The sequence below is a fragment of the Eupeodes corollae genome, chromosome 3 (genome assembly GCF_945859685.1).
Source record: "Eupeodes corollae chromosome 3, idEupCoro1.1, whole genome shotgun sequence".
NCBI lineage: Eukaryota > Metazoa > Arthropoda > Insecta > Diptera > Syrphidae > Eupeodes > Eupeodes corollae.
The window spans coordinates 125853581-125877633 of NC_079149.1; the positions used below are offsets into that span (position 1 = coordinate 125853581).

Genomic DNA, 24053 nt, shown 5'->3' on the forward strand with positions numbered 1-24053 from the left:
AATTCTATGAGCCAAATTAATAACAAAAAAACACCTATTCCACCTTAATTCAGCGTGATTACTAAACGAGGGAATAATGGCTGAATCACAAACACGCGTCAGCTTCTGCTTCGCCTGACGTTTACGAATTCAGCCATAGGAATTCAATGCATGCTATCAAAATAGAGCTTCGACCTCACGTTTCGTTTGACAATCGTAAGGAAAAGAACGCAATGTAACGTAATGTGACTCCAAACAAAAGCTTTAGTTCCATTATCTGAACATTTGCTTTGTCTGACAGCTCAACAGCTGTAGAAAAATGTCAACAAACAAAATATTTGCTCTTTGGAAGCAGGCCCACCGTAACGCAGACGAAGCCGAAGCATGTTTGTGATTCAGCCATAAGAGTTAAGCTATGGGTTTAAATGTTCCATGAATAAAACCAAAATGTTCTTGGAATAGTTAACTGACGTTTACTAAAAATCCCTTGAGAAAATCTACTACAAAAAACACTATTCCTATTTGATAGCTTGAAATTTCCACCAAGTTCCGCAGACTTTGGTTTTTAGCGTCTAATTTTTGACAGCAAACTGTAATAATTTGTAAACATATCTAAGAATACACTTGTTTATATGTTTCTGTCAAAATAATTATCATTTTCCAATTGTTTGTGTTGTGACTGTTTTCTGATTTGTTTTTATTTGTTTAAAAGGATAATTTATTTTTATTCGAATGTGGTTGCAGTCAATTGCGCCAATAAAAAATATAGATTTGTAAACTGCGAAGTGAAGATGTCATTCAAAAAGTCAAATAGTTTCACTAAATTGATTACGCTTCTAACAACAAATTGACAATAATGGCTGAATCACAATGGAGCTTCGATCTCACGTTTCGTTTGACAATCGTAAGGAAAAGAACGTAATGTAACGTAATGTGACTCCAAACGAAAGCTTTAGTTCAATTATCTGAACATTTGCTTTGTTTAACAGCTCAACAGCTGTTAAAAAAATGTCAACAAACAAAATATTTGCTCTTTGTAGGGATGAAATAATAGAAATGTCATTCAAAGCAACCTCAAAGCAGACCCACCGTAACGCAGACGAAGCTGAAGCATGTTTGTGAGGGACTTCAAAGTTCAGTTTCAATGATTAAAGATTAAATTAGATGGTATGGTTGACTGCTTGGAGTCAATTTTTTGAAAGAATGTACTCAGGATAAAGAGCAAATCATTTCCAATGACAGGATCTTATTCTGTATGTTAATACAACAACAAGAACACATCCGAATTGACATATTAAAATATGTCTTGTTTACACTATTTCCAGTTCGTTTGACAGTTGTTGAACGAAAGTGACAGACGTCAGTGCTTTCATCTGTTCTTTTTGTGTACATCTTCAACATGGTGAATCTGATTCTTTGTATTAAAATTAGTTGCATAAAACACACACATAATGTAGCCTGAGACAAAAGAATACAAAAGTTAAGTATTATAATCAAGTAATCAGCCATGTTAATCCAGCCTTAAAGTTCAGTCAATAAATTATAAAAATAAAAACGCATAAAATCTTTAATCACCACTACTCACTATGTTTTATAGAAAGAAAGAACAACTTGTCTTTTTTCACGAACATTTGTATACACATTCTTTTTGTTCGTTTTCATTTCTATAACTGCTTCTTTTAATTTTAAATTAGCATTTTAAAAGTCATTTTTCTACATAACTTCCTAGACTTTTTCGTGTCTTCCTTCAAGGCTAAATAAAAACATACATGTTCAAAGAAATACAAAATATAAGAAGATGTGTATGATTACTTGACCATGAATGATTGAAAACCAGATATTTATAAAAATGTGTAGATAATTATAAAATGAGAAAATGTTAAAAACTTACTTTGCTAAGAACATCAGAAGAAGAAACGAAGAAGAAATCTGAAATTAAAATAAAAAAAAGAGATTAAAAGAATGTCTTTTTTTTATGTCATTTGAAACATTTTTAAATCCTATTTCGACATTAGAATGATCATCAAAATATTCAGGATAGTGATTTAATGACAACATCTGTGTTATATATCACTCACGTAACACACCTTTCACATTCACATAAGACAAAGAAGACATCACACACAAAAAAATGGTTCTTACTAATTGAAAAATACCAAATAACCTTCTGAAGAGAAGAGACATCCAACCCAGGTTCTTAAGTGTCAACATTTCCCAATCATCATCATCATCATCATCGCCTAGCCATCATCCAAATCCGTCGACTCAACCAACCAAATCCACGCACCCATCAACAGCACTGATGTCACAAATCCTCTACTTGTCAACCATTTCAGATTCTTTAGAAAAAAGAGCGAAAACAAATACATAACAAATACGCTTGAACTGCCCTGTCAAAAAATGAAAACAAAAATAACGCCAACAATCCATCCAATGTCCCAGACATCCCCTTTTCACCACAGCCCGCCGCCACAGCGCCGAGTGCTATCTACCACACCTTCTCTCCTTTTTATCTGAAAATAGATTCTGTATCTAGGTCGTCGCGCGTCCCAAAATTGTGACACACACGCATTTTATTAACAATAAATTTATTTGCTTCGCTCTGAGCTGATGCAAGTCGGTCGTTCGGTCTCGTTAAGAATACATAAGTCTACCAAATCGAATGGAGCGTCAAGGAAAGATATAAATTCCCAGGAGGAATGGAAAACTACAAGAACTACCCATTCCCTCATTATTCATTGGATTGGATGGCATGGATTCGCATTCGATGTAGTAATCATCATCACACGCTCAAATGCATTGCCGGATTGCCCGCTGACTTTCGAAAGATTTATGATATGACAGTTAAGTCAAACCCAAGAAGTATGGTGAGTTTAGAGTTGCTTTTCTGTCACTAGTTTGTCCAGTCTGATTTAGAGGTCAACTAGCTTGAAACTTAGGCTTTGGTTCTGCCTTCCTCACATGAAATTATATGGCAAAATCAAAGAAGTATATAAAAATGCAAAAACAAGAATCTCCATTATAATCGTATCTAGACGCCGCCGCACCGCCGTCACCGCGCCGTATAAACTCAACTGAACTGAAATGTCAAATAATCTTCTTCTTCTTTGAAAGCGCAAAGAGCAGGCAAAGTCAATCAGTAGGAAGGTAGCGGTAGGTATAGGTTAGGCCAATTTAAGCCATAACCACATCCAATGAACAACGAATGACAGCGCCATCACCGCCGCCGCACTACCGGTTGCCCCCAAACCATCCGCCAAACACCAACGTGCCATTGCCTTTGGTTTGGTATGTCGTCAATATACTAAACGCATTACCATCGCAGGTTGGCGTGGCTGACCAAGCAAGCAACACCATAAAGTCGTATTTCTGGAACTGACTTGAAGGTCAAACCACCAACCATATTATAGCCTAGCCATAGCAAGCGTATGGCGTTGCTGATTTAATTATTATTGATGACGATGAAGACGATGGCAATTTTTTCTCTTTTTGGTGTATGCCGAAGTTTGTGTGAGATTTTTTTAAGGTGATTCCTCCTTCGCACTAAGATTTTCAGTGAAAAGAACTTTCGTTTTTTTTTTCTTAAATTTTATAAATCATTCGGATGGTGGTAGAAAATAAAATGTTTCAATTATTCAAGGATGACAGTGACAGGATTTTGTGACAGTGACGTCAGAAAAGAAAGATTAATTGAAATAGTTAAAGAACACACAAACTGAAAAAGTGACAGTTAATTTAAAAACAAACAGTTCTAAATGAATTGAAAAAAACAGGTTTACTGGAATAATATGCACTTCATATTCTCTAAACTTCAAAATGAATAGGTACTAACAAAATCAATATTATATTCAAATATAATTAATTTTGACAATAGACATTATTTGCTGTCACCTGTCAAATCTTGACTAAAAGTCTCGTATATTATTTATTCGAGATAACATGAATGGGTTGAAAGATAGGATCAAATCGAAATTTGCATCCAGGTACATATTTGATCAATTCTCGTAGCAGATCGAAAGATTGATTTCGAATAAAATCAAAATGACAGTTTACAGCTTTGATATCGAGGTTTTTGGTTTGAATTCCAGGTTTTCAGTTTGAATTCGATTCAAATTAACAATGCTAATAAGAATTATACAGTCATTGAGTTTATTTGAAATTTAAATTTCAATTAAAAAAAAAAACATTTGACATGACTCCTGAACGTAGTTGCTCTAAGAAGATCTACACTGTTTCAGTGCAATCTTACCTTTTGGTCTTAAAAATTCTCAGCGCCTTTCAGTAAGTCTATCAAATTTGTTGACACTTACGCGATTCTTTTGTTTGGCTTTTTATATTTTTATTGAGACTTGAAAAAAAAAAATCGGTCTTCCCATTGGTAAAATAAAATTTATAAAAATAAATTGACTTCTGTATGGGGAATAGAACAAGATAATTTTGTACTATTGGCTGCGTTCAGCTGAGTTGAATTTTAACCTAAAAACTTAATTCCCATGTGTATACATCATCCAACGAATCAGGTGAATTTTTCAAACCATCAGTTCAAAGCTCATTTTACAATAATTTAAATGGTTTTTGGAGACAGCGCAAAGTCCTTTTTATTTTTTGACAGTTATGTCAATTTATAAGGTATCTGAAAATGCATCTATCCGAGAGAACTTATCCAACACGAGGTTGAACGCAGTCATCAGGTGTATTTTTCTATATCTAGGGAACAAGTGTCAACACAGCTGTCAAATTTAAGTTCTAATTTTGTTTTTGGTTGATTCACTTCAAAAGTGATCATAATTTTATTAGCGTTGATGTAAGGTAAAGCTTAAAAAAGGAAAAAATCTGTGTCTTGACAGATACCTATTTATTGATGAATTAAATTATTTTACAGTAGGAAACCAGCATACGAAATCTTTGCCTTTAAAATAAAACGGACTTACAAGAAAAATAAGTCTTCATTCACTGTCCCTTATGGCTAATGTCGATGATTTTCAAATTAAGCAATACTTTAACCTTAAATGTCACATTCGAAAAAGAACCGAACTCATAATTCATTCGCTCTCAAAAGTGACATTTCTGTCACTCAGATTGATTCGTCTGGCTTGCTTAAAATCTTAATGTTAGCGCCAGCAAAACGAAAGAAAAAACCAACAAATATTCACACCATCATCACGAGGTAAAAAGAAACACCACAACATTAAATTAATATATTAATAGTAAAATAAATTAACTTAAAAAGAAGGTCAAATAAGTATTCACTAAAGATATCGACGAACGACGACGCTGATCGGCTGATGATGATGATGTCTTTAACATTTTTTCAACCTACAACTTCACGCATATAAATTGAAAGATTTAAAATTGATTGAGGAAGTAATCTTTATTGAAAATCACTGAATAAAAAGACGAGAATAAAAAAGCCTAGACTTTTGGTAGCGTGAAGTCGATTGGCTGTGGAAGTGCGGGAAGGGTGACAGTTGCGGCTCTGTTGACGATGAAGACGAACGCTCTTTTTACACGATGGCATAAAAGATGTTTTGAGAAAAGAAAATGCGCAAGAAAGAAGACACACGAAAAGAGCAAGAATTTGCTGTATATGGTTTAAAAGCTTATAAATGCCGAAGACGATATGTAAATCGAAAAAAGATTGGCATGCTAGGCTAAACTACCTCACTTAACATAAAAAGCTTTTGAAAAGGTGGGTGTGTTAAATGAATAAAAAGTCGAAGAAGAAGCAACAAAAAAAACGTATCAATTCGATTTATATTTATTATGGAGGTTTGGGTCTTTTGTAAGTCTTCTTCTTTTTGTTGCTGTTGTTACCCCTCTCTTAAACTTCAAGTTGAAGTTGAAGACGTTGATGATGGTGACAATAACATTTTACCATTCTGCAAGGGGATTATAGACTCTTCTGTATTTAAAGTTGACTTTACCTGTTTGTTTGCTAATTCTGTTGGCACAGTGAGGACGATTGAATGTTTTCTTTTTTTTTGGGTCTGTTTAGTTTAAAGGTGCTTACCTATGAACCAGAGAGGCCAGAAAACGCACCTCAAGTTTCTTAAAATGGTCAAAAAGTAATTTTTATTAGCTTTAATATTTTCCGACAGATATACAAAACAGAAAAACAAATAAATAAAAGATGGTGGTAGTTTTTTTTTTGGCATTGACATAGATTTAAATGTCAAAGGAGATTTAGGATGGTGAGGGTATCGGTTTTTAGCAAAAAGAAACTATTTGCATAGGTAGTAGATAAGACCTTTAAGACAGGGTAGAGCACTCCTACTATGTGGACTTAAAGTTCCCATAATTTGATTGTCAAAAAAAATATAGATTTTGAAACATCATTGTTTCATTTCCTGTTTAGAATTTTTTTTTGTAAATGGATAAATAAAGACAAAATTAACTTCAAGGAACATTATGCTGACCCTTTTCACAAATCAGCCCAAAGAAATGTCTTGGTCTAAAATTCCTAGGTTGCTGTAATATTTTACTCTCTTCTGAGCGCTCTCTTTAACGAAAAACCACGAAATTTTTAAGTACGCCAACAGGATTAAGTTAATTTTTCGTAAAATTAAACTGTTTTAGGAAGGTACGCGAACGAACTTAGTATTAATTATTTTTTTATTTCTGACAGTTTGAGTTTTGACAGTTACGCTGGTGAACAAGGTTTTTATTCTGGCAATCAAATTACACTTTTCGAATGGACTATTTTGTGCTTTCATTAATATTTTGAAAGATAGGATTTTTAAGAACCTGAGGTAATAGAAGAATTAATCAATAAAATGCAATTCTAAAACCTGTCATTTGTGTTTAATCAATTTTAATTTGGAGCTTATAATTTTAACTAGCTTCAACGTCATGGTATCAAAATACATAACGGATTGATGCAGCAATGTTTAAATTTTAGACAACAATTTGTGTAATCGAGAAAAAGTTATAAAACGTCAAAATAACTATTCATCGTATATAAAAGTCATGGTATAAACAACATGACAGTTTACAGTTTTTGTGTAGTAGTCAATACTCAATGTCAATGTCAAAACTCAAAACAAACTCCGTCAAATGTCAGGAATATAAACTTCCAGAGATTATCAATTTTTTTGTTTTCCTCCTTTTGATACAAAAATTGTAAAATTTTGAATCATATTTCGCTGAACACGCCTAACTTGAAGATTGAAGTTTTACCCAATGGAAAGGCCTACTGCTCTGGGAGTTATTTTGCCAATTTTTAAATTAAAACTCAAATCCAATTTGTTTCATCACTTCTCCCCAGAACTGCTTCAATATACACACACAATTTGTATGCATGGTTTGTGGTTGAATCCAAACAACAAAAATGCTTCAAAAAACTTCTTGAATTTTATTTTTTGTCACAATCTAAAATAGGTAGATATGAATCTACCTTCCTAAAGCCTACCCTCGCTCTTCCCGTGCTTCTTCCTTTTCAACACACACAACACTTAAAAATTCCAAACCAAACTGAGCGCATTAAATACAACACTTAATCCGGTCATCAAACATCAATTCAAAAATTCAACCGCCCCGCCAACGCCATAGCCACAATAAACCAACCATCAGCCAACCAACCATCAGCGAAACAGCCAAACCGACCAAGAGAAAATTATATTCCCTAGACACACCGGAAATAACAACAACTTCCATCGCATCGCTAGGTATAGCAATCTGGCATCATCATAATCCTCCGAGGGTATTCAATTGCACATCGCGTTATCTTCATTAAAACTGCATATAGCACCAGCAAGCATTCTAGGTGTAGTAGCATCATCGTGGCATGGCGGCGGCGTCCAATTTGGCCAGATTTAACATTCGGGGTTTTGTCATCAGCGTCATCATCATCAACATCATCCATCGTTTTGTCGATTGTCATAGTCGTAGTTGTCACAGTCATCCCATCCCAGTCAGTAATGGCGGCGGCGGGCAGCGGTACAACAACCATGCATCCGATTCATTCCCTCTGATTCAAAATTCTATTTTGCACAAAAGAGTGCAGAAAGCAGAAATGCTGAAGCAGCAGCGGTCAATTGTTCCGAAGAAATACACTTTTGTGTCCAACATAATGTATAGTAGTGTCGTCCAAGTAAATGTTTCTTCCCTCCGTCCGTCAGTCGAGTAGACTTCAATTCCATCGTCGGTCGTTAGTCTTCTTGGTCTTCTTAAGTAAGGTTTCCCTCTCAAGATTGCAGACAACAATCAACGGAAAACGAAAAAAGACACAACGTTTGAGTATGGAAATGGCTTCTAGGTTCTTTATTGCGGATTCCTTTAACTGATTCGAATTCCAAACAAGCCATCACATCAGCCAGTGCAGTGCGGTAAAGAACCAGCGCAGAACAGCACAGGGTATACCCATTCAAGATGCAAAGAAGATCCAATTTGTCTGTGTGCTCTGTGGTGCTCTATGACGACGACGACGATGAGCCCTCATCTCAGACAACAAACAACAGAAACTATCAAAGCAGTTAGCTCTTAAGTCATATCCTATCCATATTCCGAGGTAAAGTGGAAGTGTGAGGTATTGGAAGAATGAAAATGAAGAAGTTTGGTGCATTTTCGATGAAGAATCATCCGAACAAAACACAAAAGGAACAACTTCTGCAGCAGTGCTGCTTTGTTATCAGCCCTGCTCTTCTACAATTCTTCGAGGGTAATGTCTTACTGCTTGATGGCATATCTCTCTCTTCAGACCCCACTCCACCCGAATCTACTGAACTTCCTGCCCATCACCACGAATAGAACACTAATTCAAAAACTTACCCATTCTTGGGTTGAGTAGAGAAGTATATATAGAGTCTAAGTCCATCCGCCTGATGCGATGGATGACGATGACGCTGGTGCTGGATGGTGCTCTATGCAATCTCGTTCTCATTTTGAAAGTCCATTTTATCCGTTTTCCTTGGATTCTTCTTGTACGTCCGTCATTGTAGTTGTAGTTGTCGGTCGTCTATTCTCTGCTGCTGTTTCTGAATTCTGATGATGATGGCATGGCATGGCGTGGTTCTGGTTCTGTTTCTGGTTAGGCTTTTGCTGATATTTTATATTGCAGCAAATGTTGCACCAAGCACTATAGTAGCACAAGGGAGGCTATTGCCCTTTCAGCAGTGTTCTACAATCCAAGTCCACAAGCCATGCTGTGCTGGTGTAGTGGTGCTGCAACCATTTGATGAGCTATATAGAATGGTGGTGTGTCGATGTCGTCGACGAAGACCAAGACGACGACGAACGTGGTATTGGTTCTTTTTTATTTGCCAGTATCGTAATTCTTGTTGGTGGCTTCGGCTTGGAACTTGCAGCAAATGCGCAAACTCTGCTATTTTTCAGCTTCTCGGTCTTCAGTTGTTGTTTTTTTTTGTGAAGTATTCTTTTTTGTGTACAATTTTGTTGTTCCTGCCTTTGCTTTTCTACGTTTCTTGTTTTTTTTTGTTTTTTTTTTATTTTTCTGTCCAAGTTCTGGTTTCCTTTTGGTATCAAAATCTTTCATTTACAATTGAGTTGAGGAGAATGCATGAGAGATAAAATTTGCTTACCACTGCTTGTTATAAAATATACTCGTCTACAGTAAATGGACGCCATCCAATTCCAATCCATGAACTTTTATGGGAGAATATTTTATAGCTAACAGCTTGGTATATGCTAAGAATATAGGGTCTGTGAGCTATGCAGCTCTATCTGTTGGTGATGGACTTGACAACTGTTGTTGAAAAGTTCTTGAATCTATTTTTGATTGAACCTTACAATTGGCAACAATATCTTATAATATAAATGCGCAATCAATGGCTTTCTATGGAATTTATTCTTCTTCTGAGATTGAATAATGAAATAATAATACAAAGAACCGTTATTTTGGATACAAAGGTTCAAGTTGATTTTGGTGGGATAATTTATCTTTAGATAAAATAAAATATTAGGATACAAAACGCTTCAATGGAGCTGAATCATTTCATTTTTGTCTACTGTTAACATCCTCCTGTCAAATGAGGAATATGAATTGAGTTGTCCTCCATTTTGCTTCCTGTTTAACTTTCTAAACACAAACATTATAAGTTGATGCATTTCTTCAAGGTTTGAAAAGAGTTAGAATTTTGTTTCGACTCCATTATTTTTTTGCGTTGAAATGTGCTTAATTTGCCCTCACACGAGTATGTATGGTTTAAATGTCAGAAATGCAGCAGACAAAAGTCAAAAACTATCCCAACTTGTTTAACTTTCTAAACACAATAGAGATTAAAATCATAGTTGCATCTTCAATAACTGTCAAAAAGTGTCATATAAACGTAATATTTTTAGCGCTTTACAATCAAATTGTACAACGTTGCATTTAACATACAAACATTTAAAGTTGATGCATTTATTCAAGGTTTGAAAAGAGTTTGAATTTAGTTTCGACTCTATTATTTGTTTTCGTTGAAATGTGCTTAATTTGCCCTCACACGAGCATGTATGGTTGAAATGTCAGAAATGCAGCATACAAAAGTCAAAAATAGCTCAACTTGTGTGGTTTTGTCAGCAACTTTGCCTATGGCTGTGTGGCATTGTGTTCACAGCATTTTGTGGGTATTTAATATTTTGACACTTGACAGCAATTGACGCTCCTAATCATACTGTGTTAACCCATTAATACTTCAAAATACACTCTTCTATCTCTTCAAAATATACTTTTCTGAAGAGATGTCCAAAGAATCCCAATCCAAACATTTTGTAATACATAACGTCAATATGGTATTTTAGGAAAGCCACGGAAATCAGTTGTCAATTTTAAGCCAGTTTTAAAAAAGATGTAAGATTTGTTAATCGGACCTTTAGCATGACATTCCAACGCACAAAGTCAACTTCCACGTCTTTCAAATTCAACTAAAGTCTTTTTTTGTTTAATCCAAAAAATATAAAAATTTGAAATCCATTTTGAGGTTCCTCAAATTCAACCGTAAGTTGAATCAGATATGCTGTTTACACGTAAAACAGGAACAAAATGTTATCCGGATACCCTATCTATTTGATATTGAACGAACCCATTAGGAACCCTAAAAAGAATGCAATGTGAACGTCGTTGTTGTTCAATTTATTTGTAACTGTCAAATTTTACCTATACTCACCATATGACTGTCAAATATTTAACATGAATCGAATTTAGTGAGTCAAACTGACAGAAGACTTTAAGAAAGAAAATGATTAAGAAATAGAAGTCGAAAGTGTTAATTATGGGAGCAGGTTCTTTTCTGTTTCTCTTTAAGTGCGATTTATTTCCAAAACAAACAGAACTTTTAGATGTCAACAGTCTTTTAAACTAAATCATTTGATATTCAAGGTAACTAATTTGAATTTAATTTTTTTCTTTTTTTCAAAAAACATATTCCAAACTTAAGAAAGGAAGGTAGGTTAGGTAAATACATAACTACTATCGATATGGAAATCAGAGCATCGAAGTCGTGTCTTATTTAATATTGTTCTCCCAGAAGACTTTACATTGACACGGATAAAACTTTTTCGTCTCCTCTTTTCAATTGATAGGTATAAAAAGCAGCTTGTCAGAGGTACCTATATAATCATTTATAATAATTCCCCAGATAACTTTGTAGCTAGCATCTTTTTCTTAGGTAGGTATAATATAATAACATCATCATCAGAATGGTTGTTCATTCTATCATGCAAATATTTTCCACGTCTATAATCTTTGGGTGTTCGTTGCTTGGTGGTTATACGGAGCACCAAAGTAATACTTCAATTGAATTAAATAACCCAGAAAATCTACCACCGAAGAAAAAGACGAGAAAAAAAGAAGAAAACCAGGAAAACCATCCAAAACTCCCCTCTTGGGCTCAAGAAAAAAAAAAAAAAGTAGATACTCGACTTGTGTATACCCCATTCACATCGCCATCATAAAGAAGGAATATGATCCGAAATTACAGGGAAACTCATTGCTATCAGCATACTTCCTTCCTATCATCATCATTATCATCATCTTCAACCGTTACAGTTATATATATTTTTAGTGAAAACCTCTCTAAACAGACTTCACAGAGTATACAGAGCATTTGAAATGGACCACATTAAATCCACATTCCTTTCCTTACCCAACCCGTACCGTAACCGGGACTAAAAAGAAGGCAAAGAAAATAGAGTGCGTGCAAACCAAGTCTCAACTCAACCTTAAGTCGCAAGCAGCACAAAACCAACGATTATAAAAAATCAAAGAAAAAAATAAAAGGAAAAGTGGTCACATAATGAAAAGGGAAAACGAAATAAAGAAAAGAAGGAAGAAAAACCAACTACAAAACAAGAACGAAAGAAAAAGTAGAAGAAAGAACAACCAAACACGAGAACCTTCTATCTACACATGTCTCCGTTATAAAGCACCAAGAATGTACCCATATCATCGTCTCGCAAAAAAACACACATTACACAAAACACCGTAAGAACCTCAATACAAAATACCTTATAAGTAGGGTTGCCATGTCCTGAAATAGGCAAACGCCCAATTTGTAGCCCAAAATTGAAGTTGAAAAAGTAGCCCAAAAAGTAGCTCAAAAAGTAGACCATTCTTGTTTTCACCATGGCAATTTAAAGCCCAATTCTGATTGAGCTGTCAACTGTCATACTGAAATTAGTGACGGGAATCATGGAAAAAAATAGCCCAGTTTTCGATAAATAGCCCAGTATGGTAAGCCTGGTTTGTACGAAATCCAAGTCCAGCACTAAACTATCTACCACTCTCATTCTCATACAAAACATATTACCCAAGAACCAACCTCAGTGGCAACGACAAGAATAAAAACGTACAAGTTTCTCTGCTTCAACTTCAGAAATGCAGAAGGATAGAATACACACAAAGGAGGTTGAGGAGGAGGAGCAAGGGAAGACTGGGAGCTAGCTAAAGAGCAATGAGTACACACACAGAACCCCCATGTCATAGCCATTAGCTTCTTTATGTGGCGCTGCTGTAGAATGGAGGCCATCGTACTCAACTCGAACTCACCACACCATGCCCCCACGGTGTCTCGTACTTGTACTCGTCGCATACGTTTCTCACGTGTTTTGTTGTAAGCTGTGATGTAAAGAAGAAAGAAAAACCGAAAGCAAGGCAACACAACACAGAATACATCAGAAAGACTAGAAGAGTGGTTAAAGATGGATGAAATCACGTTAATTTCACTTTCAATTTCAATTTGAATAATATCTCTTTTTTTTTTCTTTTATTTGTTATGTATATTTGCGCCTTTTCCTCCATCTCCTCCTTCTCCTTCTTCTGCATTTGGATGGGTTTTATTATTGCTTGGCTCTTTGGAGACCATTTCGTAAGTAGGTAGGTAAATAAAGTAGTATACTAGTACTTCATGGAACCATTACAATTTCAGAGAGGCATAATAAGGGTGAAAAACTGCATTTTACTGATCACTTCTTTGGCATTGCATTAGCGCAGTAAACATAACCATGTCAAAAGACTGACAGGAAAGTGAGAATTGAGTGCTATAATAACAAGCTGCTATAAATTGAATTAAAAAAAAGTTTACCCTATCATCATCGAATAAATTAGACTTAAAATAGATGTAAAACAGCTGTCACAAAGTGTCCCAAAATAAGGAAGAGTGATTTATTGGGAAAACAAATTATAAGATAAAGCAGTGACTGGAATCCCCTCACAGAGTATACATTCCATAATTTTTGTCTAGCATCCTTGGGAATAAATAGCTGTCCCAAAGTTTCAAGTCAAATGCTTTTCTCTTATCCTTTCAAAACAAACATTTCGAAAATTATCAAAGTTACGAAGATAGAAATTTACAATATGGTCCAGTATCCACTGTTCAAGAGGCAGAATTCAGAAGATACAACCGTCCCAAAATGTCCCAACCTATAAATACACCATTTTACCGTATTAATCAATCGTAATAATAAAGGTTTTTAAGCATTTATTAATTTTTTGTTTTTAAATAAAGGGTGGTTTTTGTATGTGTCCCAAAAATGTTTAATGGTTAGATGAACAGATAGCTTATACTATTTAGGCAAATAATAGACGTTGTTCATCTGATTCAAAATTTCAAGTTTTTGAAAAACTATATGAGAAAAAACTTTTCATCCCTTCGAATGCTTCTACGATATATTTCAAGAAATAAAGCTGTCACAAAGTGTCTCAATATGAATGAAAAATGCACTTAGTAGTTATTTTTAAGATACAGATTTATTGAATGACTATTCTAGTCATAGTCATAATTTTTAAATGCTTAAAAGAATCGAATGCTAAAACCGTTTGAGCAAATGATATACATATGTAAAATTCATCTGTTCCAAAGAGTCTTGAAAATAAATTAGTTAACCCAACAGTCCATGAAGAACCAAGGCCTAGTAACTTACAACTCTCAACCATTCCTGTGTTCGAATAATGTTCTCAGAGATGGACAGTTTATATGCCGAGTCCGAAGGGCTAATTTGAGAAAGCACTTTTCATGACAAAAATTACTCTTGAAGGATTTGCCAATTCCTCCCAAGAGGCAGTATCCGTACAAAAAAGTTAGGTGGCACAGGCAGGGATTGAATCAAGACCTCTTGCATGACAGTCCAACGCACTAACCATCACGCTACGGGTACTACCCTCAAAATAAATACTAGATAAAACTCAAAACGTCATTAATCTGTCACAAAGAAAAACAAAACAATTTGAGACAAAATAAATGTTTTGTAATTCCTTATGTAAAATATTTCATAAGGCTTTCTCACAATCTTTAAAGATACTAACTGTCCCAACACAAATCACTTTCCAGATCAAAAAAATTGTATTTCGGTCAAACTATTTTGAGGTCCCAAAATGTGTAAGTGCTTGGCAGAATAAATGGGAAACATCCTTTAAATAAGTGATATACAATTCATCCGTCCCAAAGTGTTATCCAGATAATACTGTCCCAAAAAGTCAAAACAAAAGATGAAAACCCAAAACTCTTATATCGGTCACAAAAAAAGCTGGATTTGATAAAAAATGTTTTAAGCTTCAAAGATAAACTGTCCCAACATAAGTCACTTTCTAGACCAAACAGGAATGTATTTCGATTGAATGTTTTACCAAATAAATGGAAAACTATCTTCAAATAAGTCACACAAAATTCCTCTATATTCTAAAGAGTTCTTAAGATGAAACTGTCCTAAAATGTCCAAAATAAAAAATGAAACAACGATTTATAAATCTGTCCCAAAAATAAAATTAACACAGACTAGAAGTCTTCAGATTACTTATGCCAAATATTTCATAAGGTTTTCTCTTTCTCTAGATTCAAAGATAGAAGCTTTCCCAAACTGTCCCAACACAAGTCAATTTTGGAATACATTCCATATGACTAGGAAACTATTTCCAATTTACCCTATTACCACCCGCTGCTGGTTGCTTAGTTCTTGTAGATGATACCTACTTAAGTGAAAAAGAACAGGATGGAATAACCATCGTCATCGTCGTTGTACATATACATCATGCTTAATGAAAATCCATGCAAACATATAAAATAACACGCTATTGCGCTCATAGTCTCGTATACCATTTATTTTACTTCTTGTGAGTGGGTTGAGTCTTTTTTCCGTTTTATAAAATGTGCAGTATATAGAAAAATGCGGTATACATCATGATGAGCCGCCATGGTCGATATTGTCATGCAACTGATGGCTTGGCTTGGTTGGCGATGGCAACGGGAGTGTGCAGTGCAGCTTTTTCAAAAAATAAGAAGAAAAAAAGTCGTGATATTAACATCATGATACAAAACCACCATATTGAACAAGAAACGGCTGACTACGTTACTACGCTAAAAGACCATACCATACACGAGACGTCGACAACAGAGAGACACCCAAGACCCAACCAGCGCAACCAGCAGAACAAGATGACAATCATCAGCATCAGCTGCGTCAAAGTGCGGGACAACTTGAAGCAAAGTTGATTACCTTCAGTATTCTGGTCTTGGTATCGTATCGTATTGTATCGGTGGAGCTGGCTGCTCTTGCTCTATAGAGGTACCTAACTTGGTATATCAACTTCAGAGCTGAGTCGAGTTGCTGCGGACGACGACGACCAACGATGATGATGGTTTACTTAATGGTGTTCTTTTTTATGATTTTAGCTTTGCATTGCCACATTTTTCTTTTTAACTTCTTCTTCTGCTTTGGGAAATTGATGATAGCGATATGCGATGCGCCGCGTTGTGCTTGGATTCTACATAATGAAGATAACAACAAAAAAGTGACCATCTGTCAAAGTGGAGGTAGGTACAAAAAAAAGAATATTTTACGTAACCTTTATGGGGACCCAACCCTAAAAAAGTTAAAGAAAAATCATTATTCGTTGTCGAATTATTATTCAAACAAATCATGTTCCTATCTCTGACATCTCATTTGATTTTATCAAACTGACAGACTAACAAATTCATTCTGGATTTGTCAGATTGCCATTCAAGCATAGAAAAGATAAAAAAGTAAAAATAAAAGAAATTAAATGCTCAAAACGTTTTAGCAAACAAAAAAATTAAACTGTCTGCACATTAAAATGAAAGAACTTTTTTGAAGTTTGCTATACCAACTAAATAACTGCCTCAGCCTCAGAGAAATTATGGATGCAAAATGTCTTTTTGATGCTCTCTACTTTTAAATGGTTAGGTTTAAGAAGAAGGATCTGTTCATAATATAATCATAATGGTTGAAGTTGAACCATTGAGTTGACCGGAATCCGAACTAGCACTTTTAATGACATCCATTTAAAAGCCATTACTAAAATGGTTTCTCTTTTCAATCTGTCAAACTATTATTTAACTTCATATAATTTAAATGGCTGTCATGAATTTTACAATGAATATGTTTAGGTTTTTAGAACAAGACATTTTGTTACAAAACTGTTAAATATCAATAAAATCAGGTGTAAATTTGTACTTTCCAAAAACTGTCAGCTGTCAGATTATTTGTTAAGCGTTTTCCATAATTCAGAAAATCAATTACATTATTTAAAATGTTATCAAAGTTGTGTTTGACAATTGTCTATTCTGCTTCTTAAGGGGCTACCCATAAAAGCAGTGGTATTCGTTCGGGCAAAAAACCCCTTGACAATAACGACCAAAGAGATTTGTGTGACTTAATGGATGCGTTGCGTTGTTTTGACAGCTTCCTTCGTGTGAAATTCAATTAACTAGGTCTGTCCAATTTCTTGAACTCAGTGCGTACTATTGAATTTCAGAGCATTTTTCAGAACCAATAAAAGCTTTACTTTATGTTTTGTTTGTGTTTGCTAGATTGAAATACAAAACTGAAAAACTGTCAGAATGGGTGTCATAGAAATGTCAAAATAATTAACAAGCTAATTTTATTTATTTATTATTTACAAAAATTTCCATTATATTTTCTTATTTTAATTCGATGGATGAAACCTTCTCATTTATCGGAAATAAAAAATGCCATGTTATCAAACATGGCTATTATTGACAATTGATGTCGAAAAGAAAACTTTTTGCGAAACGTCCGGTAAATGTGATAATTATGGTCCGTTTATTATAAGAACGTCTGTGAATAACACAGTTGTGAGTCATATTTTATATATACCACCGCAACGCGTTTACTTATAGAGATTGTTTTTTTTCAGCAGCACAACGAGAATGTGGAATGTTTTACTCAATTTTAAAAGCAACGTACCGCCTCTTAATTCTTAAAAACAGATCAATTTCTACATATTTCTGAAACCTTTTTTGCTTTTAAAAAGATTTATCTATAAATCAAATACGTGCGACACATTCAGCATTATTTTTTTCAGTACGTTATCATTTTGCATTTATTTATAAAATCAATTCACATCCTATAACGAAGGTCCAACAAGTTTATAACTTTAACATCAGTCACGCTGCTGCTTAAATAAAATAATTAAAGTAAACTTGACCATGGTACAAATTAGAGCATTTCAATTTGTATTTTCGATAAATTGTTTTTGTATGTCTTCTTTTTAGGTAAAGAGTTTTTAAGAACTCCCTTTTTAAAAAAAAATGTTGACATTTAGTAAAAATCTTCTTATAGATTCGTATAACGAGTCTTACTGTATAAATTCCTGAGTTTTTCAAAATTGGGTAAAACCTTGAACTTATATTCAATCCAAACATAGACAAACATATTTTTAAGGCTTCTTCTACAGGAAAGCCCCTTAACGTAAGGCAATTCATGAATCAAAGTACATACGACAAATAAGAAACATTAAACGTATTAAGTGTCAACCCAGCAAATGCCTGATAAAAACGTCAAAGTAAAAATTATTTGAAATGTTATAGAATGTTTGTTGTTAAGTTTGCGAAGCTTGGCGCGCAAAACCACAATCGTACATTGCTCAGCTTGTCATTGTCATCATGCATAAAAATGTTTACAATTTGGTTTTCAAGCACTTGGATCTCGCTCTTGCTGCCACCTTACCACCAGCACCGTCACGTTGCGTCGCCACCGTCAACGTCGCGTCGTCGTTGTTGTGAACTGGACAACAAACCAACCATGTTGCAAGCCTATAACAATTGTCAAACAAGTTAACCGCCATAACATTAGACAGCTTGTCCCATCAGGTGTTCTGTATATTACGATTTATATTTGCTGACCACTAGTAGGTAATGTTCCAATGGTGGTTTTGAGTTTTAAACAAAAAAAAAATAACAACACAAAATTCCAAACACATACCAATACCTAACCTATAATATATCCACTTGAATAGCTACGCTAGAGGTCGCTTTGACCTCAGCACATAGCCTTATAGGCCTATATGTGAATCTCTATAGGTTTTGAATCCATTTCCATCGAACTTGTTTTTATTATTATTACAACTGATGGCCTATTTTGAAATTGGGTGGATTTGCACTTGTAATTATTATTGTTATTATTTGTCTCTATTCAAAAGATACGACTTGGTGGTGAAAAGGTGCAAATTGATATAAACGAAAATGAAATTGAAAGCGTAATAATAATGAATAATTGTTATTATTTAAAAAAAGAAACGTGAGGTGCTAGTTTTTTTTTTGAGGAAGAATGAAGTTTGTAATTTTGTTGTATGCGCGTTGTGTAAGGCTTAAGACTTGGAAACAGGCCTACGATGATGATGATTATTGGTACTTTAAGAGAAATTTATGCCTAAGCTAAAGGTTTCAATGAAGTGTGATATTTTGACTTCTTGCAGAACAGTAAAACAAATATTAACAGTATTTTTGTATAAGTGACGTTTCCCACATTTCTGTCAAACAAAAATTACTTTCACTGAAACCGGAAGAAGGTGAGTGCACATGAAAACAGAAATAAGTGAAATTTCATCTAGTCCAATCTTTATAAACCGTGATTTTTTAAGAGCTTGAAAACTTTAAAAAAAAAAACGCATAAAATTTGCTAAATCTCATCGATTCTTTATGTGAAACGGTAGATTGGTTCATGACATTTACTTTTTGAAGATAATTTCATTTAAATGTTGACCGCGGCTGCGTCTTAGGTGGTTCATTCGGAAAGTCCAATTTTGGGTAACTTTTTCGAGCATTTCGGCCGGAATAGCCCGAATTTCTTCGGAAATGTTGTCTTCCAAAGCTGGAATAGTTGCTGGCTTATTTGTGTAGACTTTAGACTTGATGTAGCCCCACAAAAAATGGTCTAAAGGCGTCAAATCGCATGATCTTGGTGGCCAACTTACCGGTCCATTCCTTGAGATGAATTGTTCTCCGAAGTTTTCCCTCAAAATGGCCATAGAATCGCGAGCTGTGTGGCATGTAGCGCCATCTTGTTGAAACCACATGTCAACCAAGTTCAGTTCTTCCATTTTTGGCAACAAAAAGTTTGTTAGCATTGAACGATAGCGATCGCCATTCACCGTAACGTTGCGTCCAACAGCATCTTTGAAAAAATACGGTCCAATGATTCCACCAGCGTACAAACCACAGCAAACAGTGCATTTTTCGGGATGCATGGGCAGTTCTTGAACGGCTTCTGGTTGCTCTTCACTCCAAATGCGGCAATTTTGCTTATTTACGTAGCCATTCAACCAGAAATGAGCCTCATCGCTGAACAAAATTTGTCGATAAAAAAGCGGATTTTCTGCCAACTTTTCTAGGGCCCATTCACTGAAAATTCGACGTTGTGGCAGATCGTTCGGCTTCAGTTCTTGCACGAGCTGTATTTTATACGGTTTTACACCAAGATTTTTGCGTAAAATCTTCCATGTGGTCGAATAACACAAAACCAATTGCTGCGAACGGCGACGAATCGACATTTCACGGTCTTCAGCAACACTCTCAGAAACAGACGCAATATTCTCTTCTGTACGCACTGTACGCATTTGTGTGGTTGGTTTAATGTCCAATAAAGTAAACTGAGTGCGAAACTTGGTCACAATCGCATTAATTGTTTGCTCACTTGGTCGATTATGTAGACCATAAATCGGACGTAAAGCGCGAAACACATTTCGAACCGAACACTGATTTTGGTAATAAAATTCAATGATTTGCAAGCGTTGCTCGTTAGTAAGTCTATTCATGATGAAATGTCAAAGCATACTGAGCATCTTTCTCTTTGACACCATGTCTGAAATCCTGCGTGATCTGTCAAATACTAATGCATGAAAATCCTAACCTCAAAAAAATCACCCTTTACAACAGTTGTTTCCAGAAAAAAGAATGACAAGCAAAATTGCCTTTAGGCCATTTCAGAGGGCGCTGTTAACATTGTTATAATTTGACGTTCCATTTTATCTCCCTCTTTTGATGGAGAAGAAGAAAATAGTTAAGATTGATGAAGAAGAGAAGAAGACGATAGTTAAGTTACACAGAACTCTGTGATTCGTTAAGTAAATCGAAGTAACAACTTAACCTAAACTGACATCTATCAAAAGCAAAGCCATACTAATGACGTAAATGTCAATTTTACACGTCACATTTGTTTATGTCAAAATTTAACTACGCAATCCAAAAGAAATTCGAACAAAATTTCCTAGAGTGACACAATAATTTTGCAGACTATAGAATTAGATCATATATGTCATCTTTTAAACTGCCTTAAACAGTTAACTCAGGATAATTTATTGTCAGTTGTCAGGTTTAACCATCTTTTATATTTTTCGAAATTTAAAACGTTCATTTTCAATGGTTATAGTTTCGTTTTGTATCACATATTTTTTTTCAATTTCATGGTCATCGAGTTCAACAGATGGTCCAGAGACACAATTCTTACTCCAAGATCGCGCCATTTAATCCCGCAACCAAATTTGGTAGTTATAACCAAAATTCAAAACAAATTGCAACCAATATAATATACCATGAGAGACAAGAAACACACGTAATCGTTGGACTTGTTTTTGTTGGCTTGTCCATCATCGTTTATTTCAATCGCGACCAAAATATGGAGAGAATCCATTTAAACAATCCACCGCCCATTGCTTATCCGTTTGGAACATCTTTTTTGTTTTCATAAAATCTACCTACGATTATGTTGTAGGCCTTCAGATAATGCATTTTTGGCAAGAAATGTATGATCATAATCTTTTGGTTTAGTGCTTTTAAGTTTGGTTATGGCAAATAAAAATATAATAACATCAACTGACGTTTCACCTGATGCAGATGCGCATTAAGTATAACACTGAAATAAAATGTATTTGTGTTGTTTTTTTTATAATTGAGAGAATAATATCTACATCATGAATGAAAGATTCATTTGTGGAGTAAATAGCATCCATTTTTAGTTAAGGGTCTGGTGGCAGTTTAAAACGAGTGTAAAACTTCTCAAAAAGGCTATTTCCTCATGTGAAAGGGGTGTAAGATCCATACTCTTTTTCGAAATGTCAAATCAGGAAAGTGACACTTAAAATGAGTGCGTTCAACTACAATGGGTTAATTCAAAGATAGCATTTGTAATGTAAACTTTAACGGCCGTCAGTTCGCTATAAAATAAAAACTCCAAGCTATATGACGATGATGATCTTGCTTTGCTATAAAAGCTGATTGTAGCATCAATATACCTATGAGTACGAACGTTTGTTCATATGTAAGTGGAATTTTATTTTTCATCTTGTGTATTTTTGCTGTATGTGTTAGTTGCTCTCGGCATGACAATCGTATCTTCGTCCATTGCTTTGCTGCCTGTAACTTTTCTCGTATTTTCTGCTGGTTGTTGTTGGTTTTTTTTTTTATTTTGTTTTTGTTCAAGAATTATGTAATGTTTTTGGATCGAATCAGTTGGTTAGTTGGTGGTTTTCATGGTCACAGCCAATGGAAGTAATTATATTTTATCGGTGCTTTGTGGTAGTGGTTTGAGTTGTAATTGTAATATAAGTATCTCTGAAGTTAAGAGTGAACAGAGATAAAGTCAGATAAACAGATCTTTTTAGCACTTTTTTTTTAAACGAACAAACCTTTTTTTTACTTTTTTTTAGTTGGTTTCATGACAGCTGAACAAATTAAACATGCACTTGACTTGATGGTTTTTGGTTGTCACACAATACTTTTAAATGTCTCTATAAATTATAGATTTTATCGAGATCGAGTAAAGTGTGTCAAATAGATTAGCGGGAAGGGTTTTTTTTGACAGGTGGATCTTAAAATTAAAAAGAGACTTTAGAGTATTTTTCTTCGTAGTGAATTTTTACGTTTAGTGTATTCAACTAGGTTAATTGTTTTCAAGATCACATACAGAGTTTAAAATCAGCTTGGATAGATACTGAACAGAATTTCTTATTCTGATATTTACCTTGGACTTAGACTATTAGAATTAAATGGCGCCCAATGTAAGGTACATTATATTGATTTGGAAGCAATTCGGTTGACATGATTTTTGTTACTTACTAAAAATATGACGACAATTTAAGGAAAAGGAGATTTGTTGACCTATCTTATTATAAAACCTCAATTTATACAAAAAATGGCGCCCAACGTTAAGTGTTGGTATTCAAAAAAATACTCAACATTATATTTATCAAGACATGAAACTACTCCAATTTCAAACAAATTATTTTCTGAATATGTATCAAAAAGACACATCGTTATCGGAAATTAGTAAAGAATAATTATTTTGGGTGGTCTCTTCAATTTATATTTAGTTACGTCTATAGGAGAAAATTGCTTTCCGCTATCTCTTCGCTACTTAAATGTAGACACATAAAACTACATATGTGACCTTAAATGTAGCCTAATTTATCAACTCAAGTGGTGTTATGCATTCTTATCGGCAAAGGCCTGAATTCTATAAATAAAAAATAAAAAAAAGAATACACAAATAATTTAATCAAATCAAAACCAACCAACTATTCCTATCCAAGCTTTTGACATTGCAACTTTACTCACTCTATCGAACTTATGTCTACATAAAATTATATTTTCCTGTTGTTAACCATCTTGTACGCATTTTTATTTTTATATTTGAAGTTTATATATTTCCAACACTATATTTACTTACTGCGGCTTCATTGTCATTTTTGCTGTCAATAATGACACTGAAAACTTTGATTACAACTGATTACAGAAAATCACATAATTATTTGTTACTTACTGGTTGATATTAATGTGTGTGTGAGAGTTTTTTTTTTATTTATAAACAGAGGGACGACACAAAATTAATTCGTTTCATTATAACAATAAAAAAAAGTAAAACAAATTAAAACAACAGCAAACAAAACAAGTGCCTTGAAAATCTCTGCACTGCGCTGCATTGTGTGATTTGATATTAAGTTGTTTTAAGCGGGAATTGACAATTGCAGTGCATGTTAGTTTAGTACTTTTCAGAATATTGAAGTTTTTATTGCTTTTTTAGCGGAAATAAACATCAGATATAATGTTTTTTTTTTAATTTATTGGAATTGTAAAGATGAGGGCATATTAAAGCATTTTTAATACCTAAGCAAATTTGACAGATTATGAGTTGACATATGTCATATCTTTGATAAATGTCACTGTTAAGATCTAAAATTCAGTTTTCCCGAATGACACAACAAATTTAATCTGACAGATTTGAGTTTCTTGGCACAAACGTCAAATGTTTTACCTCCAAATCGCTATCGTCTTAAATGGTTTACTTTAATCTTGAGATCTTTAACGCGATATTATTAAATTACTTATCAA

The 24053-nt window shown here is 34.3% G+C and overlaps 1 protein-coding gene across 2 annotated transcripts in view; it reads right to left on the reverse strand.

The window, feature by feature from the left end:
- Positions 1–24053, reverse strand: part of LOC129949031 (uncharacterized) — a 173595-nt gene that overhangs the window by 106156 nt on the left and 43386 nt on the right. For both annotated transcript variants that reach the window (XM_056060232.1, XM_056060230.1), the window contains exon 3: positions 1871–1908. The gene's annotated coding sequence lies outside the window, so the exon portion shown is untranslated. The remainder of the gene's footprint in view (positions 1–1870; positions 1909–24053) is intronic.